The sequence below is a fragment of the Ornithorhynchus anatinus genome, chromosome 4 (genome assembly GCF_004115215.2).
Source record: "Ornithorhynchus anatinus isolate Pmale09 chromosome 4, mOrnAna1.pri.v4, whole genome shotgun sequence".
NCBI lineage: Eukaryota > Metazoa > Chordata > Mammalia > Monotremata > Ornithorhynchidae > Ornithorhynchus > Ornithorhynchus anatinus.
In genome coordinates, this window is record NC_041731.1 from 37,354,115 (window position 1) to 37,380,289 (window position 26,175).

Sequence of the window (26,175 nt, forward strand, 5' to 3'; positions counted from 1 at the left end):
GCAGGCAAGTGGCAGAGCTGGGATTAGAACCCATGACCTTCTGACTCCCAGGACTGTGCTCTATCCACTATACCATGCTGGATAGAACAAGGTCTGGGAGTCAGAAGAACCTGGATTCTAATCTTGACTCTACTCCTTGTTTGCTATTTGATCTTGGACTAGTCACTTAACTTCTCTATGCCTCAGTTACCTCATCTATAAAATGGAGACTAAAACTGAGAGCCCCATGTGGGACATGAACAGTGTCCAACCTGATTAGCTTGTACCTCAGCACTAAGAACATTGTCTGACACATTGCTTAACAAATACCATCCGTTGTAATGATAAAAAAGAAATAGATTCTTTTCCTGGGCTCAGGATGAGGAGCAAATATTCCATTCCTCAGTCTCAGAATGGTGAGAACATTTCCTTGTCTAAAACTTCTGCAGGACCCCAGAATGAGTGACCAGCATCAGATGAGCACATCCATTTGATGGCTTGGATTACTCTCAGGCCTGGTATCTAATTCAAGGATTAGAACCCATCCACACCCAGGGTCCATTTTCCTCTTTTTGTCCTGCTGCTGAACCTTCCGCTGATCTCCTGCTACGGCTCAGCCCTCACACTCCGCTCCTCTAGCACCAAAGTACTCACTGTGTCCCTATCTCATCTTTCTCTCTGCCGACCGCTTTCTCACCTCCTCCCCATAGCCTGGAACTCCCTCCCCCTCCAGATATTCCAGAGTACTACTCTCTCCAAATTCAAAGTCTTATTACGGTCACATCTACTCCAAGATTAAGCCCCAGATTAAGCCCTTTTTTCCCCGCCTCGCTTTCCCTTCTGCATTGTCTATGCACTTGGTTCTGTGATCTTTGGACATTTGATATTCACCCCACCCCTAAACCTACAGCACCTTTGTACATATCGTTAAATTATATATTATAAATTACTTATTTGTTCATATTAATATCTGTCTCCCTCTCTAGACTGTAAGCTTGTTATGGGCAGGGAAAGTGTCTTTTAATTCTGTTTTAAGCTCCCAAACTCTTAGTACAGGGCTCTGTACAGAGTAAGCACTAAATAAATACCACTGATCAGTTGGTTGATTGGATCGTCCCTGCCCAAAACATTGATGGTTCCACTCCAGTCTGATTCCCTGGTCGAGGTCCTCAAGAGCAGTATGATCAACAGTCCTCCTAAGGGGGATTTGGAGCCTGGTTGGAAACCAATATAAAGCCTCTGTGAAATCAATCAATCAATCTATCCATGGTATTTACTGAGTGCTTACTACACACAGAACACTATACTAAGCACTTTGGAGGGTACAATATAACAGACTTGGTAGACTTCTTCCCTGCTCACAGTCTAGAGGTTCCTTTCTCATTTCGAGCACCTCGAGCTGCATTCCCAATATGGAAATGACACAAACCTTAACACTGAGTATGGAGCAGAGACACCCCTGGGAGAAGCAATATGGCTTAGTGGATAGAGCACGGGCCTGAGAGTCAGAAGGACCTGAGTTCTAATGTCAGCTGTCACTTGTCATTCATTCATTCATTCAATACTATTTATTGAGCGCTTACTATGTGCAGAGCACTGTACTAAGAGCTTGGAATGAACAAGTCGGCAACAGATACAGTCCCTGCCGTTGGACGGGCTTACGGTCTAATCGGGGGAGACGGACGGACGAGAACGATGGCGATAAATAGAGTCGAGGGGAAGAACATCTCGTAAAAACAATGGCGACTAAATAGAATCAAGGCGATGAACATCTCATTAACAAAATAAATAGGGTAATGAAAATATATACAGTTGAGCAGACGAGTACAGTGCCAAGGGGAGGGGAAGGGAGAGGGGGAGGAGCAGAGGGAGATGGGGGGAAAAGAGGGTTAAGCTGCGGAGAGGTGAAGGGGGGCGGTAGAGGGAGTAGAGGGAGAAGGGGAGCTCGGTCTGGGAAGGCCTCTCGGAGGAGGTGAGTTTTAAGTAGGGTTTCGAAGAGGGGAAGAGAATCAGTTTGGCGGAGGTGAGGAGGGAGGGCGTTCCGGGACCGCGGGAGGACGCGGCCCGGGGGTCGACGGCGGGACGGGCGAGACCGAGGGACGGCGAGGAGGTGGGCGGCGGAGGAGCGGAGCGTGCGGGGTGGGCGGTGGAAAGAGAGAAGGGAGGAGAGGTAGGAAGGGGCAAGGTGATGTAGAGCCTCGAAGTCTAGAGTGAGGAGTTTTTGTTTGAGGTGGAGGTTGATAGGCAACCACTGGAGGTGTTTAAGAAGGGGAGTTACATGCCCAGAGCTTTTTTGCAGGAAGATGAGCCGGGCAGCGGAGTGAAGAACAGAGTGGAGCGGGGCGAGAGAGGAGAAAGGGAGATCAGAGAGAAGGCTGACACAGTAGTCTAGCCGGGATATAACGAGAGCCTGTAGCAGTAAGGTAGCCATTTGGGTGGAGAGGAAAGGGCGGATCTTGGCGATATTGTATCTTGTCTGCTGTGTGACTTTGGGCAAGTCACTTAACTTCTCTGTGCCTCAGTTATCTCACCTGTAAAATGGAGATTATGATTGTGAGCCCCATTTGGTACTTTCCAAGTGCTTAGTACAGTGCTCTGCACTCAGTAAGTGCTCAATAAATTCAACTGAATGAATGAATGAATGAATGAATGTAGGACATGGACTATGTCCAACCTGGTTAGCTTTATCTACCCCAGTGCTTAGTATAATAACTAGTGCATCATAAGCATTTAACAAATACCGTTAAATAAACAAACAAAACAAAACAAAAACTGGGCCCCAGGCATGCTAAGACATTTGTTGGAAAAAATAGCACTTTAGATTTCTGGGGCATCTTCTTCTGAGTAGCCTCAGGCATCTCCCAACATCCTCTTGGGGTAGAGAGGGCCAAAACCATCATTTTTACTTTACTGATAATTATACGGAGATCCAGAAATGCTCCACAACTTTCCGGAGGTCACACAGAGAGAGTAGCAGATCACAAGAATTGAACGAGGGCCATTGGAGCCTCTAGATCACGTTGATTCTCATCAGCTATTGAGCAGTTCTTAAACAGACCAGCCTGAAGGAGACTTAAGACTGAACCTCCTCTTCTGCAATTCTGTCCTCCTTTCTAGAGAATCCCAGAGTTTGCGGCAGCAGGTCTCTGAGGAGGACACGGGGTGGATCCTTGGAGACCAGCTTCCCTCTAGTCATCTCGGTGAGAATGAGCTATGGAATATATCCCCAGGGGAAAGACTATTCTGATTGCATTGTGTCATCACTTACACCCACAACATTTTGGGAATATTTAGCTCTGCCATTTGCTTGCTACTTCTCCTTGACCAAGTCACTTAACTTCTCTGGGCTTCCATTTCCTCATCTGTAAATTGGGGGTTCAATCCCTATTCTCATTCCTACTTAGTTTCCTACTTAGATGTGGGTCAGAGACTGTGTCTGACCTGATTATCTCTGCACACAATAAGCGTTCAATAAGGACGACTGAATGAATTGGCTTGTATCTTGCCCCAGTGTTTAGTACAGTGCTTGGTACACGGTAAATGTTTAATAAATATTATGATTATTGTTTTTTAAAGGAAGGGCATGCTTCAGTGCATAAAGAGACCTTCATCTTGCCAGTCATTCTTCACTCTCTTTGTCTCACTGGCGATCCCCTGAATCACTGGGTGATGCCCGAGGGAGGTCAGGGAAAAGATAAGGGGGAATGGGCACTTCTAGTTTAGCACTTCAAGGTCAGGTACTGGACCAGAACTTGCTCACTGTTCAAACCCTCCTCCGCCTGAACATCATGAGCAGCCTCGGTTTGGGGTTTGGGGATCAAACGGCTCCTGGTGGATTCCACAAGGGCTTAAAGGTGCATAAAAACCCTACGAGGGCCCCAGCTGGTGATCCCAGAAACTGGGCATAGGTCAAGGGTCACTCCTGCTCCCCTATCCTTGCTTCTCTAGCCCTGCTTCCCTGTCTGCTGTGTCTATTGAATTCACTATTCAGATGAATCTCTGGGCTGCCTGAGAGAGATGTGTCTGTGAACTCCCGGGCCAGGATCTGCCTGAAGTTCTTTCTCTGCTCTTTGGCCAAATGGCCCCATATGGCTGAAAAGCACTGTCTTCTGCTTCCCTGGGATCACTTAGGTCACTCATTTTTATTCCTAGGGGGAGAATTCTTACCCGAGAACCCAAAGCCATCTTCCCTGTCCTTCCAAAGGGGGAACAAACAATAATAATAATAATAGTAATGATGGTATTTCTAAAGTGCTTACTGTGTGTCAAACACTGTTCTAAATGCTGGGGTAATGTTGGTATTTGTTAAGCCTTTACTATGTGCAGAGCACTGTTCTAAGCGCTGGGGTAGATACAGGGTAATCAGGTTGTCCCATGTGAGGCTCACAGTTAATCCCCATTTTACAGATGAGGTAATTGAGGCACAGAGAAGTGAAGTGACTTGCCCACAGTCACACAGCTGACAAGTGGCAGAGCCGGGAATCGAACCCATGACCTCTGACTCCGAAGCCCAGGCTCTTTCCACTGAGCCATGCTGCTTCCCCAATGCAAGGTAATCAGGCTGTTCCAGATGGGGCTCACAATCTTAATCCCCATTTTACAGATGAGGGAATTGAGGCACAGAGAAGTGAAGCGACTTGCCTAAAGTCACACAGGTGACAAGTGACAAAGCCAGGATTAGAACCCACGACCTCTGACTCCCAAGCCCCTGCTCTTTACACTAAGCCATGCTGTGAAACGGGCCCATACAAGAGGGCTGCAGTCGGAGAGAATGGGACATGGCATCCATACACGAAGCTGGGGAGGGGACTTCAAGGTCCAATTCTTAGTTCTGCTCCTCTCTCACATCTTCAGTATTTATGAAGCACTTTTTTAGAGGCTAAGCATTGCGGTAGATGCAAAATAATCTGGTCAAGCTCTGTGAAGGCCGAAACCGTGCCTCCTCACTCTACTGTACTTGTCCAAATGTCTCTGCACACAGCAGGCACTCATAGTGGATACTATTAATTACTTGATTAGACACCACCCCTTCTCCACGGTCTAAGAAGGATGGAGAGCAGGGATCTCCATGTTACAGATGAGGAAATGGAGGCAGAGAGACTTGCCTAAGGTCACACAGCAAAGAGAGATTAATTAGGTGTGGCCTAGTGTATAGAGCACAGGCCTGGAAGTCAGAAGGGCGGGGGTTCTAATTCCGGCTATGCCACTTGTCTGTTGTATGACCCTGGGCAAACCACTTCACTTCTATGTGCTTCAATTACCTCATCGGCAAAATGGGGGTCAAGATTGGGAGCCCCATGTGGGACATGAACTGTGTCCAACCTGATTAGCTTGGATCTACCCTAGCGCTTAGTACCCTGCCTGGCACATAACAGCATGGCTTAGTGGAAAGGTCACAGGCCTGTGTTCTAATCCCGGCTCTTCCAGTTGCTCTGCCGATTGACTGCTGTGTGAACTTGGGCAAGTCTTTTAACTTCTCTGTGCCTCAGTTTCCTCAACTGTAAATTGGGGATTCAATATCTCTTCTCCCTCCTACTTAGGACTGTGAGCCCTCATTTGGGACAGGGACCGTGTCCAACCTAATTAAATTATACCTACCCTAACGCCAAGAACAGTGTTTGACACATAGTAAGTGCCCAATAATTACCGTAAAACAAACACGTAACAAATGCCATAAGAACACATATAAAATAAAAATTAGGGAAGGGCTTTTGGAGGAGAGGTAATATCAGCAGATGGGAAAGGATATGGATATGTAGATGTAGATCTAAATGTAGATTTGGGTGTCATCAGCATAGAGGTGATAGTTGAAGCCGTGTGAGCAAATGAATTTTCCAAAGGAGTGGGTGAAGATGGAGAAAGGAAGGGGACCCAGAACTGAACCTTGAGGGACACCCACAGTTAGGGGATGGGAGGTAGCGGAGGAGCCCATGAAAGAGACTGAGCATTAGTGACCAGAGAGATAGGAGGAGAACCAGGAGGGGAGAGTGTCAGTGAAATCCACATCTCCAGTCCTGATCTCTCTCCCTCTCTGCGGTCTCACGTTTCCTCCTGCCTTCAAAACATCTCTACTTGGAGGTCCGCTCGTCACCTCAAACTTAATATGGCTAAAACTGAACTTCTTATCTTCCCACCCATACCATGTCCTCCCGCTCACTTTCCCATCACTGTTGATGCCACCACCACCCTTCCTGTTTCACAAGCCTGTAACCTTGGCATTATCCTTGACTCCTCCCTCTCGTTCCACCCACGTAGTCAGGCCATCACTAAATCCTGTCACTTCCACCTTCACAACATCGCTACATTCCGCCCTTCCTCTCGGTCCTAACTGCTACTACATTAATGCAAGCACTTATCCTAACCCGCCTTGATTATTGTATCAGCCACCTTGCTGACCTCCCTGACTCCTGTCTCTCCCCACTCCAGTCCATACTCCATTCTGCTGCCCAAATTGTTTTCCTTCAAAAATGTTCAGACCATGTTGCCCCACTCCTCAAGAAACTCCAGTGGTTGCCCATCCACCTTCACGTCAAACAAAAACTCCTTACTGTTGGCTTTAAGGCACTTAATCACCACGCCTCCTCCTACCTTATCTGACTACTACTGTAGCAAGCACTCGATAAATATGGTTGAGTGAATGAATGAGGGCTTGAGGTAGGTCTCAGGAGAGACAAGATTTGAGCACCGAGAGCAGTGATTAGGGTTCGGGTCACCTGATTCTCGTGCTGTTTCCACTAGGCCTTTCTCCCTTTGAATTCTGCTGTTCATTGGTAGTCTTGGCAGCTACCCAGCCGGAGATGCCAATTAACAGGCATCTTATTCTAAGCTTTCAGCGAGGGCCAGATCCAGAGTTCAGGCTCTCCCCCTTCCCCTTAAAGAGAGTTCAGTCACATCCGGACCCAGGATTGCTGTCCTCTGTGGGCGAGAAAGCGCGGAGAAACCAGAGGCTCAGGCCAGTTTCATTAATTAAGCTTGATGAGTTTGGAAAGGAGACAGGGTCATTAATAACTCCCATCCCTCTGCCAAACCTTTTAGTGCTAAGCCAACCTGTCTCTAGGCTCTTGTAGCAAAGAACAGAAAACCACAGGCACATCCACCCCCTCAATAAAAGCATAGGGAAGAGTTGCACTAAGCTCTTCCTGAATAATCATTTTAATACTGGAGGGTTAAGAATAACCCTGAGATATTTTGTGCAAGATAGAAATTCCAGTCTGTTGAAAGAAAAACAAAAAGCCCCCAAAACCCAAAGCTGCGGGGAGTTTCCATAGCTACGGTTTGAAGTTATTCTCGCCGAGATGCAGGTTCAGCCCTGGCTAATACCAACTGGTTTGCCTCATTTCTTTATTTCCCCTCTGGAGCCCAGAACCCTGCCTGCAGAGAAAGGTAGAGAGTGAAGATTCAGGTCAGGGGAATTGCCCGCTGGACCCCCTCCTACTGGACCTCATCTAGTTGCTTTCTTGGGGACTCCCCCAGCAATGTCATCAAGTAGTTGACTGGCCTTTCATTCATTAATTTGGTCATTCATTCAGCCTAATTTATTGAACACTTACCATGTCCAGAGCACTGTATTAAGTGCTTGGGATAGTACAATAGAACAATAAACGGACACATTCCCTGCTCACAGTGAGCTTTCAGTGTAGGATAGGGGAAGACAGGCATTAATATAAATAAATGACAGATATGTACATAAGTTCTATGGGGCTGGGAGGGGGGAAGGGCAAAAGGAGCAAGTCACAGAGACGCAGAAAGGAGTGGGAGAAGAGGAAAGGGGGGCTTAGTCAAGGAAGGCCTCTTCAAGGAGATGTGCTTTCATTAAGGCTTTGAATGGGGGAAGACTAATTGTCTGTCAGATTTATAGAGGGATAGTGTTCCAACCAGAGGCAGAACATGGGCAAGGGGTTGGCAGTGAGATAGATGAGATCAAGGGACAGTAAGAAGATTATCATTAGAGGAGTGAAGTGGACAGGCTGGGTTGTAGTTGGATGGGGAGGTGGATGGGCAACCACTGGAGATTTTTGAGGAATGGAGAAGTATGGACTGAGCAGTTTTTAGAAAAATGATCTGGGCAACAGAGTGAAATATGGATTGAAGAGGGGAGAGACAGGAGGCAGAGGGGTCATCGAGAACTGAATATAACAGAAGAGGTCAACAGAATATGTTTGCCCAGAAGGAGGAACATCAAATCTTCCCCAAGGAAAGAGGCATGAACCTGGTATTAATCATGTGGTTCCCTTTGGAAAGCCACAGGTAGATTATTCAATAGTGAAAGCATTTAGTTTAGAGAAAATAAGCTCCTCACAGGCAGGGATCATGAGTACCTACTCTTCTGTATTAAGCTCAGGCAGTGCTCAATAAATACCACTGATACACAATAAAGTGCTTAGTACAGTGCTCTGCACACAGTAAGCGCTCAATAAATATGATTGAATGAATGAATGATTGAAAAAGAGAAGCCGGAAAGTCACAGGAAAGTGAGCTCATTTCCCTCAGCACCTTCAAGCACCTTCTTGGGAGCTCAATTGGGGAGGTCGAGAAGGGCTGTCATTTTGATTTATTCCCCTCTGTGGCCAAATTGGGGACTCAGAGATGGCAGACCCCCTTATGATGGTGGGGGGGGGGTGTCACATGACGGTCCAGTCAATCAATTGTATTTTTTGAGCGCTTACTGTGTGCGGAGCACTGTACTAAGAGCTTGGGAGAGTACAATATAACAGAGTTGGTGGACACATTCCTTGCCCACAATGAGTTGATAGTCTAGAGGGGGAGACAATCATCAATATAAAGGATCCAGCTGGAGTCCTGGGCATTCCTAATTCAGGGTCCTGATGTTTGATCTGATTCCACCACCAGCAAGAAAAATGAGTTAATAGCTTCTACAGGTGAAAAGCATTAAGGCTGCCTGCTGTTTCACCCTTTGCTCCCAGTTTTTGGAGGGACTACATTTCAAGGTTCAGAGCTTCAGGGGCCAGGTGGACTCATTTTAAAGGAGCCTCAGGGAAAGGATCTCAGCTTTAAGGAGGGGAGAGGATACATTTTGATGGGTACACTGCCTGGTAAATCCAGAGAATGCATTACTAATTGTGGCCTAGTGGAAAGAGCTCAGGCCTGGGAGTGAGAGGATCTGGGTTCTAATTCAGGCTCTGCCACTTGCCTGCTGTATGATCATGGGCAATTCGCCTAAATTCTCTGTGTCTCAGATTCCTCATCTGCAAAACAGAGATTCAGTGCCTGTGCTCCCTCCTACTTAGACTGTGAGTCTCATGTGGGACCTGCATATCTTGCATGTACCCAACTCTTAGTATAATGCTTGGTACATATGGAGTAATAAACAAATGCAATAATCTATCCCTCTAGGCTGTAAATCCATTATGTGCAGGGAACGTCTGCTAATTCTATTATATAGTGCTCCCCCAAGCTTAGTACTGTATTTTACCCACAGTAAGCACTCAGAAATACCATCTATTGATTAATAATGTTAATAATAACAATTGTAGTGTTTGTTAAGTGCTTATTAGATGCCAAGCATTGTGCTAAATGCTGAGGTAGATCCAAGATAATCAGAGAAGCAGCGTGGCTCAGTGGAAAGAGCACGGGCTTTGGAGGCAGAGGTCATGGGTTCAAATCCCGGTTCGGCCATTTGTCAGCTGTGTGACTTTGGGCAAGTCACTTAACTTCTCGGTGCCTCAGTTACCTCATCTGTAAAATGGGGATGAAGACTGTGAGCCCCACGTGGGACAACCTGATTCCCCTGTGTCTACCCTAGCGCTTAGAACAGTTCTCGGCACATAGTAAGCGCTTAACAAATACCAACATTATTAGGTTGGTCACATTCAGGCCTTGTCCCTCAGTGGGGTTAAAATTTTGGTAACAGGGAGAAGATGTATTGAATCCCCCATTTTACAGATGAGAAAGCTGAAGCGCAAAGAAATAAAGTGATGTACCCAAGATCGTACAGCAGGCAACTGGCAGACTAGCCAGAACGAGAACCCAAATCTTCTGATTTTTCAAAGCAGAGCTCTTTCTACCAGGCTACACTGCTTTTCTTCAGTATACAGAAGAGAATCCCAGTTTGTGGTAATGGAAGTGAACTCAGAAGGAAATTTTTTCCCCCAGATGTTATGGAAATGACAGTTTATACCATGTGGGCCTGGCATATAATTATAATAGAATACAATTCTATTTATATTGATGCTATTGATGCCTGTCTACTTGTTTTGTTTTGTTGTCTGCCTCCCCTCTTCTAGACTGGGAGCCCATTGCTGGGTAAGGATAGTCTCTATTTGTTGCCGAATTGTTCTTTCCAAGCGTTTAGTACAGTAAGCCCTCAATAAATGCAACTAAATGAATGAATGACTCCTTGAAGAAGTAAATAATCCTCGAGCCAAGACTGTGTGGGGTCTGTACGCAACGGCTTGTCACCTGAGCTGACCTGATAGCTTTCAAGGCTACGGCACTGCCCCATCCCTCTTCCCAAAAGTCACTATTGTGGGGTTGAGTCAGCCATTCTATTGCAAACGTTGCAACTCTTGTGCCCAGAGCAGTCACTGGGGATTGACGGAGAGGCAAGTTCCTGCTGGGAGCAATTTTTATTTGATCAATTTTCCCTTTCAGAAAAAAAATTGAGCCCAGCCACTTATAAGTGAATGAGGGCAAGTTAAGAGTCCATCTTGCAAATGAGATAAAAAAAAATCGCCCAGATTTGCAGCCATTAAAGATTCAGAGGTGTGAGAAGTGGTATTAACCCTGTGAACACACCAGATGAGAATTTAAGCACTGGCATAACAATCTGATAGTTTAAATTCTTCTTTGTCTCCTGGTTTTTGACTGCTGTGGAGGGCTGAAGTGCCGCTGTAAGATGATTAGAGCATTCTATTCCAGAGTGAGCACCCTTCCACTGAAAGGGGCAAGGTTTTCTATGAGAAACAGGTTTCCTCACAAGGCTTAACTATGCATGGTATGCACTGGGCAGACACAAAAACCGCAGACTATATAAAACTTCAAACACACACCCGATATCCAAACTGCAAAACACCCTCCACTCAAATACGCCACAGATACACACAACCATCCCATCACGCACCCTACACGTTATCCAAATTTCTATAACACTATAACACATATACACCGATTTATTTATTCATTTGTATTACCATCTGTCTCTCCCTCTAGACTGTAAGCTCTCTGTGGGCAGGGAAAGTGTCTGCCTTTTGTTCTGTGCTTAGAACGCTGCTCTGTAGGCCGTAAGTGCTCAATAAATACGATTGACTGATAAATCAATCATCGACTGACCGCACACATGAATCCATCCAAACTCTCTCTCAACATCCAATACACACCACACCCCAAAATACTTAACCACAGCCTCTTAATACACAATGTATGCCACCATCTCCAACCCCTATTTCCATCCCAAACAATCAATCAGTAGCTTTTATTGTGCACTTACCGGGTGCCGAGCACTGTATTAAGCACTTGGGAGAGAACAACACAATTTGGTCGGTAGACGTGATCTCTGCCCTCAAGAAGCTTACTATCTAGAGGGGGAGACAGACATTACTAAAATCCCCAACTTTCTTCCAACATAATCTCCTGTACTTCTTCTAGAAAGCAATTTTTGAATATGAATTAGCAATTCTCATTTAATGTCCTATGACTTTCAGGGAGAAAAGATGCTATTAAAGTCAATATCACTTCCCTCAGAAACAGATGAAAACAACAGTGATCATTCAAGAGGCTGAGTTGTTCTCCTATTTTTAATTGAAATTTGTTAGCAATTAGTGGGAGATCTCATGAGGGAAATTCCAGAAAGGTAAAATTAAAGTTGGCTTTATTCTTATGTAAATGGCCTCGCGGCAAGCATAAGCTCTTTACATAATGATTGATTTTTAACTAAACAAACTCCAAACACAGGTAAATAACAGAAGGTTTGGAGTTTCTAATGTACCCTACAGGCTGGGAAGGAAGCTGTTTGTTCGGTTGTAGCTTGTAGGGAAGCAGTATGACCATACGGGTACAACACTGGCCTCGGAGTCAGAAGGACCTGAGTTCTAATCCTGGCTCTGCTGCTTGTCTGCTGTGTGACCTTGGGCAAGTCACTTCACTTCCTCTGTACCTCAGTTACCTCCTCTGTAAAGTAGGGATTAAGACTTTGAGCCTTCTAATGGACATGGACTGTACCCAACCTTTTTTTCTACCTCAGTGCTTAGGACAGTTCCTGGCACATAGTACACACCTAACAAATACAAAAAACCCCCAAAAGTGCAGGCTAGATCTTATTTTAAAGAAATAATTCCCTTCTAGATCTGGACTGGAAGGGCACACTGCAGGGCACTGTTGTTGAGAATTTATGTATTAAAACGCTTAAGGACAACATAGTTTCCAAGGAAACATAGGCACAAGTTCTAGGACGTGTGTTAAAGCAAGAGAACCCGAAGCATGTTACAGGATCAAATGTTTTCTTACTTTGCATTGCAGTGCCCACAGATAACAGTTTACATTGTTACTTTGCCCACTGTGAAGCCAGTGTGTCAAGGGATTTTCTGAGCCCAAATTTGAAAAATGCTTATGTTTATTTTATCTGAAAATGATTTTTCAGTCTCCTCCTGTCGTAGCTAATAAAACTAAAACTAATAAAACATTTGTAAACTTACAGCAGCAAATAACCAAGCAAATGCCATTTGAAAACTTGATATAAACATGATACTTAAACAACTGATAAGTGTGGTCCTTAGCAAATGTTAAATGCTGCTGGTAATGATTACCAAATACAGTCAGTAGGTTATACTCGATTTTATTATTCTTGGTGGAGTTTTGGGGTAATTTCTCTTTTTCCTCCCCAAACCCTTCAGTTTCTCCCTGATATAATTTTGGCAAAATAATAAAAACTGACACTAGAGGGACATGGAGACTTTTCCTAGATTCCTCTTGTGCCTTGTGCTGGTTTCATCAGCCAGTGTGTGAGCAACCCTTTTCAACATCTTCATCTTCTTTCACTCTTAGGGCCCTTGTTCCAAGTGAGATTACCCAGGTCAGTGTGTACACTGTGTGGACAACCATCACCATGACAAGTAGAGAAGCAGCGAGGCTCAGTGGAAAGAGCGTGGGCTTTGGAGTCAGGGCTCATGAGTTCGAATCCCAGCTCTGCCACTTGTCGGCTGTGTGACTGTGGGCAAGTCACTTAACTTCTCTGTGCCTCAGTTCCCTCATCTGTAAAATGGGGATGAAGACTGTGAGCCCCACGTGGGACAACCTGATTCCCCTATGTCTACCCCAGCGCTTAGAACAGTGCTCGGCACATAGTAAGCGCTTAACAAATACCAACATTATTATTATTATTATTAAGTAGAATGGTGTCCTGGGCAGGAAGAAAAAAGGTTTTATATTCAACCTGCTCATGTGACCCGAAGCTCACTTGGCTCTGTCACACCAACAGGATGATATGTTCCTGTGAAGCCGGTATCCAGAGAGTCCACCAGTATCCTGTTTTTTTATCCTTCTCGCCTTAGTTCAGGCAGGTGGCGTGAAAATTCTTCACCTGCCTGGACGCAGGCAACAAAGAAGAGATGGGGGAATCGATTCTAGATAAGGGGCTGCGCCCTGAGCCCAGGTTTGTCTCTTCAGGGGTGCAGAAATAAACTTGAGCTTAAACCCATGAGCATGTTGGCTTTCCAAGTCCTGGACTAAAGAGGGGAAACTCCCACTGGCTCATCTCGGTGCTTTTCTGTAGCACCCAAGGAACCGAGACTTTCATTCATTCAATCATATTTATTGAGCACTTACTGTGTGTGGACCACTGTACTAAGCACTTGGGAGAGTACCGTACAACAAAAACAGACACATTCCCTATGCACAATGAGCTTACAGTCTCTTCTAGACTTCTGGGGCCGAACGTTCATTCATTCATTCACTCAATCGTATTTATTGAGCAGAGGGGAGCTTTGTGGGGACCTCCTGGGGCAAAAGCAGGGACAGTTCTGGGTCCTTGGCCAGCGTCCTCTAACAGCAACAATGAACTACCCTTTCCAAGGCACGGTCAGCTATGTGATCTTCGGCAAGTCACTTGACTTCTCCATGTCTCAGTTTCCTCATCTGTAAAATGCCTCTCCCTACTCCAGTCCATATTTCACTCTGCTGCCCGGATCATTTTTCTACAAAAAGGTTCAGAACATGTCACTCCCCTCTGCAAAAAACTCCAGTGATTGTCCATCCACCACTGAATCAATCAAAAACTTCTCACCATTGGCTTTAAAGCAATCCATCACCTTGCCCCCGCTTACCTCACCTTGCTTCTCTCCTTCTACAACCCAGCCCATACACTTTGGTCCTCTAGTGCTAACATTCTTACTATACCTTAATCTCACCTGTCTTGCCACCAACCCCTAGTCCACATCCTGCCTCTGGCCTGGATAGCCCTTTGAATCTGACAATTACTATCTCCCGACTTCAAAGCCTTACTGAAGGCACATCTCCTCCAAGAGGACTTCCCAGACTAAGTCCCACTTTTCCTCATCTCCCATTCCCTTCTGCATCACCCCTTGTTCCTTTTGTTCTCCCCCCGCTCCCTCCCCCGTCTTCCACAGCACTTGTATACGACACTGTGTACATATTTGTAATTTTATTTATTTGTATTGATGTCTATCTCCCCCCTCTAGCCTGTAAGATTGTTGAGAGCAGGGAATGCCACTGTTTATTGTTGTATTGTACTTTCCCAAGTTCTTAGTACAGTGCTCTGCACACAGTAAGCACTCACATAAATACAAATGAATGAAAGAATGAATGAACTTGTTCTCCATCTTCCTTAACCTGAATGCCCCAAATGGAACAGAGACTGTATCTGACCGGATTATCTTGTATCTACCACAGTGCTTAGTACAGTGCTTGGCACAGAGTAAGCGTTTAACGAATGGCACAAAAGGATTACTTGTAATAAAGTCTGATCAAAGAATTCCAAGGCATTCGTCATATCTGATAATTACTCTCCCCACCTTCAAAGCCTTAGTGAAGCCACATCTCCTCCAAGGGGCCTTCCCTGACTAAGTCCTCATTTCCTCTTCTCCCACTCTCTTCTGCATTGCCCTGACTTTCTCCCTTTATTCACCCTCCGTCAGCCCCACAGCACTTACAGACTATCTGTAATTTATTTATTTAAATTAATGTCTGTCAGCCCCTCTAGACTGTAAACTCGTTGGGGGCAGAAAATATGTCTGCCAACTCTGTAGTATTGTTATACTGTATTCTTCAAGCACTTGTTACAGTGCTCTGCATGTAGTAAGGACTCAATATATATGATATGATTGATTAAATATGATTGACTAAATACGATTGATTGACTGATTAATTCATTGAAAACCTGAAGGGAGACTGGGGGTAGGGAGTGTCTTGAAGACATCAGGCTTGGGCAAACCCCACCCCCTCCAATTTTCTCACAGAGCTCAGTCAGAGTTTTCCCAGTGGAGTTAGATGGGGCTGCTAGCTGCCCCAGTGCAAGAATCTAAGGTCAAGATGACGCAGTGGAATATGTGAGCAAAACATAGCAGTTCCCCTCAGGCTTAGGATGCTGCCGATTCCTGGACTTTGATGTCAATCTTCTCCCACCGAATCAGTTCTGTCCATGGGAGGTTATGGAAATCGTGACTTTTCCAGAAGATCCCAGCTCAGTGGTTGGCCCATGGTTGGATGTGGGGGGAGGGGAAGGGGGCTGGCCTGAACATAATAATAATAATAATGATGTTGGTATTTGTTAAGCGCTTACTATGTACAGAGCACTGTTCTAAGCGCTGGGGTAGATACAGGGTAATCAGGTTGTCCCACATGAAGCTTACAGTCTTCATCCCCATTTTACAGATGAGGTAACTGAAGCACTGAGAAGTTAAGTGACTTGCCCACAGTCACCCAGCCGAAAAGTAGCAGAGTTGGGATTCAAACTCATGATCTCTGACTCCAAAGCCCGGGCTCTTTCCACTAAGCCACGCTGCTTCTCAACATGGGGTTGGAGTTGCTTTCAGTCTAATTCAAGCAACGGATTCCATTCCATGCCCTGAGCATTCTTCATTTCAGGAATGGTAAATCCAGATTCCACCTGTGCATTGCTCTGCCTGGTTCTGAGAATGCTCCAGGGGCAAGCTAATTGGATGGGGATCCAATTCGATCACAGCGAGATTGTAATAGGAGGACTTTGCAGTGACAGCCATGGGGAGATGTCAATCATTGATTTGCTGCCCTGTTGGCTTCCACGTGGAATCCAGGAGCATCCCCTTTTCCTAGGACCCTTGCACTATCCTTTCCCAAGTAGCTTTTACCTCTTGATGGAGAAATTTCCCCTGAATGGTTGAACCGATGCTGAGCATTATCCTGGAAAAGAGGTCTTCCATGGAGCTAAGATATCCCCAAGGGCTCATTCAGAGACAGATCGACCTACAGAAGGACTTAAAAATTTGCCCCATTAAAAACCACCTGAAAGCAAACAGGTCAACTGAAAGCTAAATCACGGATTCATTTCAGGTGAAGCCAACAGAAACCTGCTCTTTGAGGAAAAGAGTCTGCTGGGAATTTGGATCACTCTGCTTCCTATTTGGTCTTGCTATGACCTTATTGAGCACTTACAATTGAACAAGTAGGCATGATTCCTGCTATCAAGCATCTTATGTTCTAGTGTGGGAGACAGTAAGGCAACCAAGTAAGAAGATAGGGATATAAGAGGTGTAGCCTAGTGGATAGAGCATGGGCCTGGAAGTCAGGGGGCCTGGGTTCTGCCACTTGTTTGCTCTGTGGTCTTGAACAAGTTACTTAACTTTTCTGTGCCCCAGGTACCTCATCTGTATAATGGCAATTGAGACTGTGAGCCCTATGGGGGACAGGGACTGTGTCCAATCTGATACTCTTGTATCTACCCCAGTGCTTGGTACAATGTCTGGTGCGTAGTAAGGGCTTCACAAATACCATTTTTAAAAAAGTGATAATAGTTATAATAATAATGATGATGGTATTTGTGAAGTGCTTACTATGTGCCAAGCACTGTTCCAAGTGCTGGGGTAGTTATAAGGTAATCAGGTTGTCCCACGTGGGGCTCACAGTCTTAATCCCCGTTTTACAGATGAGGTAACTGAGGCACAGGGAAGTTAAGTGACTTGCCCAAGGTCACTCAGCAGACAAGCGGGTGGAGCCGGTATTAGAACCCAAGACCTCTGACTCCCAAGCCCATGCTCTTTCCACTGAGGCACACTGCTTCTCATGTGATAGGGGGTTGAGTCTCAAATGCATAGGCGACACTGAAGGGAGGCAAAATAGGGACAGGAGATGAGAGGTTAGTCAGTAAAGGCTTCTTGGGGGAGATGTGATTTGAATAGGGCTTTGATGATGGAGAGAAAGGTGGTCTGTCAGATATAAAGTCTGACATATATAAAGTCCTCTCCTCTCCCAGACTTCTCTATCACCGTGGATGGCACGACCATCCTTCCCGTCTCTCGGGCCCGCGATCTCGGTGTCATCCTTGACTCGTCCCTCTCGTTCACCCCACACATCCTATCCGTTACCGAGACCTGCCGGTTTCACCTCTACAATATCGCCAAGATCCGCCCTTTCCTCTCCACCCAGACGGCTACCTTACTGTTACGGGCTCTCGTTATATCCCGGCTAGACTACTGTGTCGGCCTTCTCTCCGACCTCCCTTCCTCCTCTCTCGCCCTGCTCCGGTCTATTCTTCACTCCGCTGCCCGGCTCATCTTCCTGTAGAAACGATCTGGGCATGTCACTTCCCTTCTTAAACAACTCCAGTGGTTGCCTATCGACCTCCGCTCCAAACAAAAACTCCTCACTCTAGGCTTCAAGGCTCTCCGTCACCTTGCCCCTTCCTACCTCTCCTCCCTTCTCTCTTTCTACCGCCCACCCCGCACGCTCCGCTCCTCCGCCGCCCACCTCCTCACCATCCCTCGGTCTCGCCTATCCCGCCGTCGACCCCCGGGTCACGTCCTCCCGCGGTCCCGGAACGCCCTCCCTCCTCACCTCCGCCAAACTGATTCTCTTTCCCTCTTCAAAACCCTACTTAAAAATCACCTCCTCCAAGAGGCCTTCCCAGACTGAGCTCCTCTTCCCCCTCTACTCCCTCTGCCATCCCCCCTTTACCTCTCCGCAGCTAAAGCCTCATTTTCCCCTTTTCCCTCTGCTCCTCCACCTCTCCCTTCCCATCCCCACAGCACTGTACTCGTCCGCTCAACTGTATACATTTTCGTTACCCTATTTATTTTGTTAATGAATTGTACATCGCCTCGATTCTATTTAGTCGCCATCGGTTTTTACGAGATGTTCTTCCCCTCGACGCTGTTTACTGCCATCGTTCTCGTCTGTCCGTCTCCCCCGATTAGACCGTAAGCCCGTCAAACGGCAGGGACTGTCTCTATCTGTTGCCGACTTGTTCATCCCAAGCGCTTAGTACAGTGCTCTGCACATAGTAAGCGCTCAATAAATACTATTGAATGAATAAAGGTTGGAGGGAGGGTGTGAGCAAGGGGTCGGTGGCGAGAGAGATCAGAGTGTGGCCCAGGGATAGGTGAACAGTAAGGTGAGGTGACAGCTATCTTGGGTCACAGAGCAGAAGGGGACGTTTATAGGAGGAGAATTGTGATTAAACTGTGAGCCCGTTAGTGGGCAGGGATTGTCTCTGTTGTCGAATTGTACATTCCAAACACTTAGTACAGAGCTCTGCACGTAGTAAGCCCTCAATAAACACTACTGAATAAATGAATCGAATGAATGAGAATATTTAACCATTTAGTTCCATTAGTCCCCACACACTTAGAGGCCGAACACTTTCATCTTTATGCCCCTCCCTATGTCATCATCTATATGACAGAAACTGCATAAATTAAAACCCCCCCAGACTTTTTTTTAACACTACGAGGGCTTCAGAAACTGAAACAATTACAGTTGTCATTCAGGAGACCCTGCAGCTAGCACTGAAATGCAGTCCCTTCTGGGGAGAAACATAGTTTACACTTTAGCACACCAAGTTGGTTAAAATAATGTTGGTATTTGTTAAGCGTTTACTATGTGCCGAGCCCCTGCCTTTGATGCAATACTCCAGAAAACAAGCCAAAACAAAAATAAAGGGAGCAAGAGGGTACAAGACTGGAATTGGAGACAGAATATTCCCTCTGACTCATGTAAAAGCATCCATGGAGTGTCCCATAGAGCATTCAAACTTGGAGAGAAAATGTTCCTGTCTCTCCTGCTCCTCTATTTGTCGAGAGTTAACTGTGTGCAGAGCACTGTACTAAGTGCTTGGGAGAGTGTACTGTAACAGAGTTGGCAGACACATTTACAGTCTAGATGGGGAGACAGACATTAACGTAAATAAATGAATTACAGATATGTACACCAGTGCTCTGGGGCTGAGGGTGGAGTGAGCAAAGGATGCAAATTCAAGTACGAGGACCAACAGGGTCAGAACCAGAATAGAGTTTTGCAGGGAGGAAGGGTGCATTTTCTCTGTGCTTCATCTGTGCTAGTCTCCCTCTCCATGGGCTTCTAAGGTGAATATCGAAGGGATCAATAAGCCCCCAGGGCTGATTGCTATAATAGAGGCATGCTGAGTAATGGCTCAGGGGGATTGCAGCATCCCTGCTCATTCTTCGGGGTTCTTGGGTGCTTGCGTAAGAAACCCATTTTTTGGAAATAATCCAATCTTGAAAACTGCATTCACAGACAGTGTCCCAGAAAGGAGACAAGTGTCCAGAGTTTGTTCCTGTTTCTCTCTTGACCCTGGATTTTAAAATCAGATGTAATTTACTGAGACTCAATAAACCATTCTATAACTGGGCTCTTTCCCCCCTCTCCTGAACACTGCAATTATTCACACACTAGACTTTTGCTGCCATTGTTTTTGGAAGGAAGTTGAGTGTGCATTAGCTTAAAGCATTAATTACAGCAGCAGAGACCTGAACTATTTTACAGAAATCCCATCGTAACTCTTGGCTAGGTAACTCGGACAGATCTTTCTGCTCAGCTTACCTTTCAGTTCAGTACCTTGAAGAGTTCTCCCTAGCTTGCTTTCCCAACCCTGGGAAAGTGAACCGAAGAAGGAAAGCATGATGGGAAGCTGGGAGGTTCTTAGGATCTTTTTCCCTAACCTCCCACCCCCAAATAAATGGGACCTAAGTGAGAAAACAATGCAATCCAGCTCCCTCAAAGAATTCCCTCCTCCTTTTCCTCTTCCTCCTCTTAACCTCACCAGGCAGTGAGGACTGGGCCCGGTGATCCAGAAAGCCCAACCTCCACAGTATTTATGCACATACCTGTAAATTATTCATTTATATTAATGTCCGTTTCCCGCTCAAGACTTTAAGGTCATTGTGGACAGTGAACACGTCTACCAACTTTGTTATATTGTGCTCTCCCTAGTGCTTAGTACAGTGCTCTTCACACAGTAAATGGTCAGCAAATAGGATTGATCGATTGATTAGCTCTCTAATTTAAGGAAGAGCATGAGCAATCTTTTCAGAAAGCCTGGTTTCACCATCCAGATCAGCCTGGAAATCAGGACAATACAGTTTGAAATTCAGTTTCCCGTGAGCTAATTCACTTTGTCTGCAAAACTATCTTTAGTGGTCAATTCTCACTTCCAAGCCTGATCTAAACTCAATCTGCCAGCCACGCAGGAGAAGATATGGGTATCCAGTTGAAAACAACAACCCTTTCAGAACATTCTTACCTCCCTCCCTGGAAGCAATTTTCCAGTCCTCCTTCCCTGTTGCATGTAGGCTTCTCCTGCCAGCAGAAGACTAACTCTGGCAGCGTTCTAGCAGCCTGTTCATCCCGCTGACATTGTTCATCCTGACTCTTATTCACTAGCAGAGCCACTTCTCCCTCATTCCCCTTTGTTTTCCCACCACCTTATACTGTGCTCATCCGTTTTTATGGCTAATAATAATAATGATAAGAAGAATATTTATGAAGTGCTTACTATGGGCCAGGTACTGTACTAAGCAGTGGGTTAGATAAAAAGTAATCAGGTTGGGCACAGTCCAAGTCTCACATGATGCTCACAATATTAATCGCCATTTTACAGATGAAGTAACTGAGGCACAAAGAAGTGAAGTGACTCACCCAAGGTCACACAGAAGACAGATAGTGGAGTCCGAATTAGAATCCAGGTCTTTCTGACTCCCAGGCCAATGTCGCCCTATCGACTTGGTGACACTGCTTTTTCCTCCTTGGCACCTCTTCTCATTCAACCTTAATCCAGCTGGAATCCCAGTGTTTTCACTCTCCTTCCTCATTGAGCCAAACAGAAGCACTGTGGGACCTCGATCCCAAGTCCCACGGGAGAGACTTCTCCCTCGTCTGGGGCTCAAACATTTTCTGGGAGAGGGTGTGCCTTGCTGGAGGAGCAGAGGGGCCTGGAATTGAGGAGTTGCTATACTGTAGTTTCCGAGTATTTAGTACAGTGCTCTGCACGTAGCAAGTGCTCATTAAATACGATTGAATAGATGAATGAGGAGACTGTAAGCTTCTTGTGGGTAGGTATCACAACTACCAACTCTGTTATATCGGATTCTCCCAAGAGCTTAATGTAGTGCTCTGACCGAGGGCATCTGAGACCCCAGAGGGAGAGTTAGAGTATGGATTCTGATTGTTTTTCTGGCGGGTTTCTGACGCTTTCCTAGTCTGTAGACTCGTGGCCAGGGAACGCGTCTACCAACCCTGTTGTATCGTACGCTCCCAAGTTCTAAGTACGGTTCTCTGCACATAGTAAGTGTTGGATAAATACCACTGACCGAGCATTTGATTGATTGGGTCTCTTTGAGCGGGAAGAGGAATTGTTTCCTGAGCCGCCAGCGAGCTGAAATGACACAACCTTTAGAGTGAGGATGGAGTTCCTTCTCACCCTTTCTTCTGCTTCCTCCTTGAAGTAAGGTCAGATGACCTTGTATGAACATACACAGGCAAACGCAGGGGGAGGGGAAGAGGGAGAAAGTAAACCCTTGGCAGTGAATGCTTGGGCATTAATCATCATCATCATCATCTCATCATCATCATCATCATCATCATCATCATCAGTGTTTATTGAGCCCTGTGTACAGAGCTTGTATCCATCCCGGTGTTCAGTACGGTGCTCAGCCCACAACAAGCACTTAACGAATACCACAATTATTATTACTAAGCCCTGGAGAGAATACTCCACAGAAGAGTGGGTAGACACATTCTCTGCCCACAAGGAACTTACCGTCTAGAGGGGGAGACAGATATTGATATTAATAATATGTAACATACGATCGGGGGATAGTTTTAATTCCCATCCGGAATTTAGTTCCCACCGACTGAGCAGAACCAGAAGGGAAACATAGGAAGATCGTCGTACTGGAAAGGAGAAGAGGAAATGGGGCCAGACTTTCCTCCCGCTATCACCTGGCTGGGAAAGTTTTCTTCCCTCTCGGTCCTAATGGAAATGGGATGTACCAGGCAGTGTAGCCATCTCGAGCCTCTTAGGTTCGTCCCCCTCCCCTGCCCGCAAAGGGAAGGGGAAGAGTCTCCATCATCCCAGAAACCGGTATCGGCTCCGGTCAAACGATGGTTACGTCTCTTCGCTGCCAGTTGGCTCTGCCCGCGCCCAAGGACGGCAGACAGAGAAGGGGGTGAGGTGGGCAGGTGCAACGAGGACAGGAAGGGGTTTACTGCAGGAAAAACCATCCCCCCCCCCTCAAATAACGGGGAGGGGAGGAAGGGTGGAAGAAGAGGAGAAGGAGGAGGATGAGGAGGGGGAGGGTCTGGAGACTAAACTGGCAAGACTGAGGTTTTGAGAGTCCCAGATCCCTACTCCCGAGTCCCTCCCCTCCCTCCCTCGCACCCCTTCCCCTCTGCCCCCCGCGGCTGGGCTTTTCTGTCCTCCAGACCTTACCTCGAACCCCGGGATTTGTCCTTGGTCCCAGGGAAGCGGGAGCTCTGTCCGAGCTGCCGGCAAGGAGAGCAACGGGGAGACCAAATAGCAGCAGCAGCTGCAGCACAGGAGCAGCAGCGGTCCCAAAGATGCTAGCGGTGGCTCCCGCCCATCAGGTCCGGGTCACGGCTGGGGGGCATTTTGGGGGGCGAATGGTGGCTCCGAAGGTCCCGCCCTCTCCCTCCCGGGGGACAGAGGTCCTCCCACCGGTGGGGTGGTTTAGCCTTCCCCTGCCCCTCCCGCCGCTGCCGAGGGCCGGTTGGCGAGCTGCAGGCACCAGGCGCGGGGAAGGGGCGCGCACGCAGCGCCGGGCACAGTGTGGGGGGCGGGGAGAGACGGCGGGAGAGACTCCCCTCCGGCCCCCCTCCCAGCCAGGTCCCGCTCTCTGTCCATGGTTCTTAACGTCCAGGCCCTGCCCTTGTAATAACGTCGATAGTTGTTAAGCGCTTACTCTGCGCAGAGCACTGTTCCAAGCGCTGGGAGAGAGACGGGGTCGTCAGGTGGTCCTACTTGAGGCTCCCGGTCTTCATCCCCGTTGACGGACGGTTGAGGTCACCGAGGCCCAGAGAAGTGAAGTGACCTGCCCCCGGTCCCCCAGCTGACGAGTGGCAGAGCCGGGATTCGAACCCATGACCTCTGACTCCCAAGCCCGGGCTCTTGCCGCTGAGCTTTCCCCCTCCTCTCCGGGGTGGGCGACCCGGGGTCCCTCCGGAGACAGGCGGAGGAGCCGGGATTAGAACCCAGAACCCGGGGCTGCCTCCAAAGTGGGTCTCGCCAGGTCAGAGGGCCCCAGAAATGTGGTAGACCCACGGCTCCTTTCTTGGGCTGAAGTTAAATCATAACGATCATGAGAGCGATGGTCTTCGTTAAGCGTTTACTACGTGCCCTGCACCGGTCTAAGCGCCGGGGGGGAGACGAGGAAATCAGGTTGTCCCACGTGGGGCTCACAGTCTTCGTCCCCATTTTACAGATGAGGGAACCGAGGCACAGAGAAGTGAAGTGGCTTGCCCAAAGTCACACAGCTGATAAGTGGAGGAGCCGGGATTAGAACTCACGACCTCTGACTCCCAAGGCCCTGCTGTTTCCGAGTCCCATGTCTCTTCCCGAGCACCTGGTTTTTATGCCCTCGTGAGTATTTTCCCAGGGATTCTTGCGTTTTCAGAGCCCCGGTCAACCCTTCCGGCTGGGACGGTGGTATTACTGTACCCATTCTGCCCGCTGAGGAGACCGAGGCCAAGGGAAGCAGCGTGGCTGAGTGGCTAAAGCATGGGTTTGGGAGTCAGAAGGATCTGGGTTCTAATCCCAGCTCCACCACATGTCTGCTGTGTGACTTTGGGCAAGTCACTTCACTTCTCTTCACCTCAGTTCTCTCATCCGTAAAATGGGTGTTAGAGACTGTGAGTCCCATGAAGGACGTGGACTATGTCCAACCCGATTAGCTTGTATCTGCCCCGGTGCTTAGTACAGTGACTGGCACAAAGCAAGCGCGTAACAAATGCCATTTTAAAAAAAATTCCTTGTCCAAGGCCCCCCGGCAGCAGAGACTAGAACTCTAGACCCTGAGGCTGCAGGGTAGGGGCTGGCTTTCCCTCACCAAGAAGCGGGTCTTTAGCCAAGCTTTCCGGAGCTCAGGAAAGTCACTATGAATAGGGGAGTGAACATTTCTCTGTGGCGAATTAAGCCCGATCAAGCCCGATACTATTTAAATCAATGGTATTCATTGAGCACTTACTATGTGCAGTGCATTTTCCTTAGTGCTGGGGAGAGTAATAATAATGTTGGTATTTGTTAAGCGCTTACTATGTGCCGAGCACTGTTCTAAGCGCTGGGGAAGACACAAGGGAATCAGGTTGTCCCACGTGGGGCTCACAGTCTTAATCCCCATTTTACAGATGAGGTAATGAGGCACAGAGAAGTTACGTGACTCGCCCACAGTCACACAGCTGACAAGTGGCGGAGCCGGGATTCCAACTCGTGACCTCCGACTCCAAAGCCTGTGCTCTTTCCACTGAGCCACGCTGCAGTAAAGCAGAGTTGGTAGATACGTTCCCTGCCCACAGCGAGACACGTTCTGTTCTTTCGACTAAAGGACGTAACCGGTCTTATATCACTATTAGGTTCTGTCAGTACTTCTATGACAAGATAATTTTAAAAAACCCATTTCTGAAGAGGAATACAGTGGACTTAATCCTTCAGTGAGCTAAGTCCTCACTAACCTCTTCTCCGTAGGTGTTCCTGGACTTGTCATTTGAATATTCTACAAATGGCCTTTATTGGAGATACGGATTGACACTCGAAGAATGGATAGTGTGAAGAACTGTGGGCATTCATATTCGCCACGAGGTGAAAGAAATCAAAGCAATATGTAAATAGTCTACTTAGGTGAGGGCAACCGGTGCAGAAAACCTTTTCATAAACACTGACCATCAAAATCACGAGTTTGACAACCGAGTGACTTGTGACCATTTCGAGGTTGCTCACGTAATATTCTGCTTAATGTGGGTGAAGAATTCCAAGAGATTTGCTTTTGGCAGCATGACTTTTGTTTCCTGGTTCAAATGCCCTTTAGGGCCTAGTAATAGTTCATCTTCCAGGTATCCAGTGACCAGTCATCACTAAGTCCTCTAGTGTATTCTTCTTCCTTGCATAAAATGCATTTCCTCTCTTGTCTTGCCTTACGCCGTCGAGTCGTTTCCGACCCATAGCGACACCACAGACACATCCATGCCAGAACGCCCCGCACTCCATCTGCGATCGTTCCGGTAGTGTATCGGTAGAGTTTTCTTGGTAAAAATATCACTGCCTCCTTCCGCCAGTAAACTCGAGTCTCCACCCTTGACTCTCTCCCATACCAGTCTGACTCTCTCAGCCTACCAGTGGGCAGCGAGTGGAAGAAGTAACTTGGGTGTTGGTGAGAAGGGATGGTTTTACGTCACACCTGCCTTCATCTCTTACTGGAGTCCAGTGAAAAAAGACAATCATCCAACCAATGGTATTTATTGAGTGCTTACTGTGTGCAGAGCACTGAACTGAGTGCTTGGGAAAGTACTCTACAAGTACTCTAGAATAGAGCTTGCAGTCTAGTGGGGGAGTCAGACATTAACGTAAATAAATAAATTACAGATATGGACATAAATGCCGTGGGGTGAGGATGGAGTGATTAAAGGGGTTGAATCCAAGTATAATCACTATTTCTAAGGAGTCTGAAGGTGAGACGAGGTGGGGAGGTGGGGAAGGGCATGGAATTATACACCAGTGAGTCACTG

The 26,175-nt window shown here is 47.0% G+C and overlaps 1 protein-coding gene across 3 annotated transcripts in view; it reads right to left on the bottom strand.

Moving 5' to 3' along the window:
- Positions 1 to 23,196, bottom strand: part of FAM163B (family with sequence similarity 163 member B) — a 60,697-nt gene extending 37,501 nt beyond the window's left edge. The window contains exon 1 of one of the 3 annotated variants that reach the window (XM_029062072.2): positions 22,871 to 23,194. The gene's annotated coding sequence lies outside the window, so the exon portion shown is untranslated. Of the gene's footprint in view, positions 1 to 22,870 lie in introns of all 3 variants that reach the window. The other 2 variants (XM_029062070.2, XM_029062074.2) reach the window with 2 other exon arrangements.
- Positions 23,197 to 26,175: the final 2,979 nt, after the last annotated feature.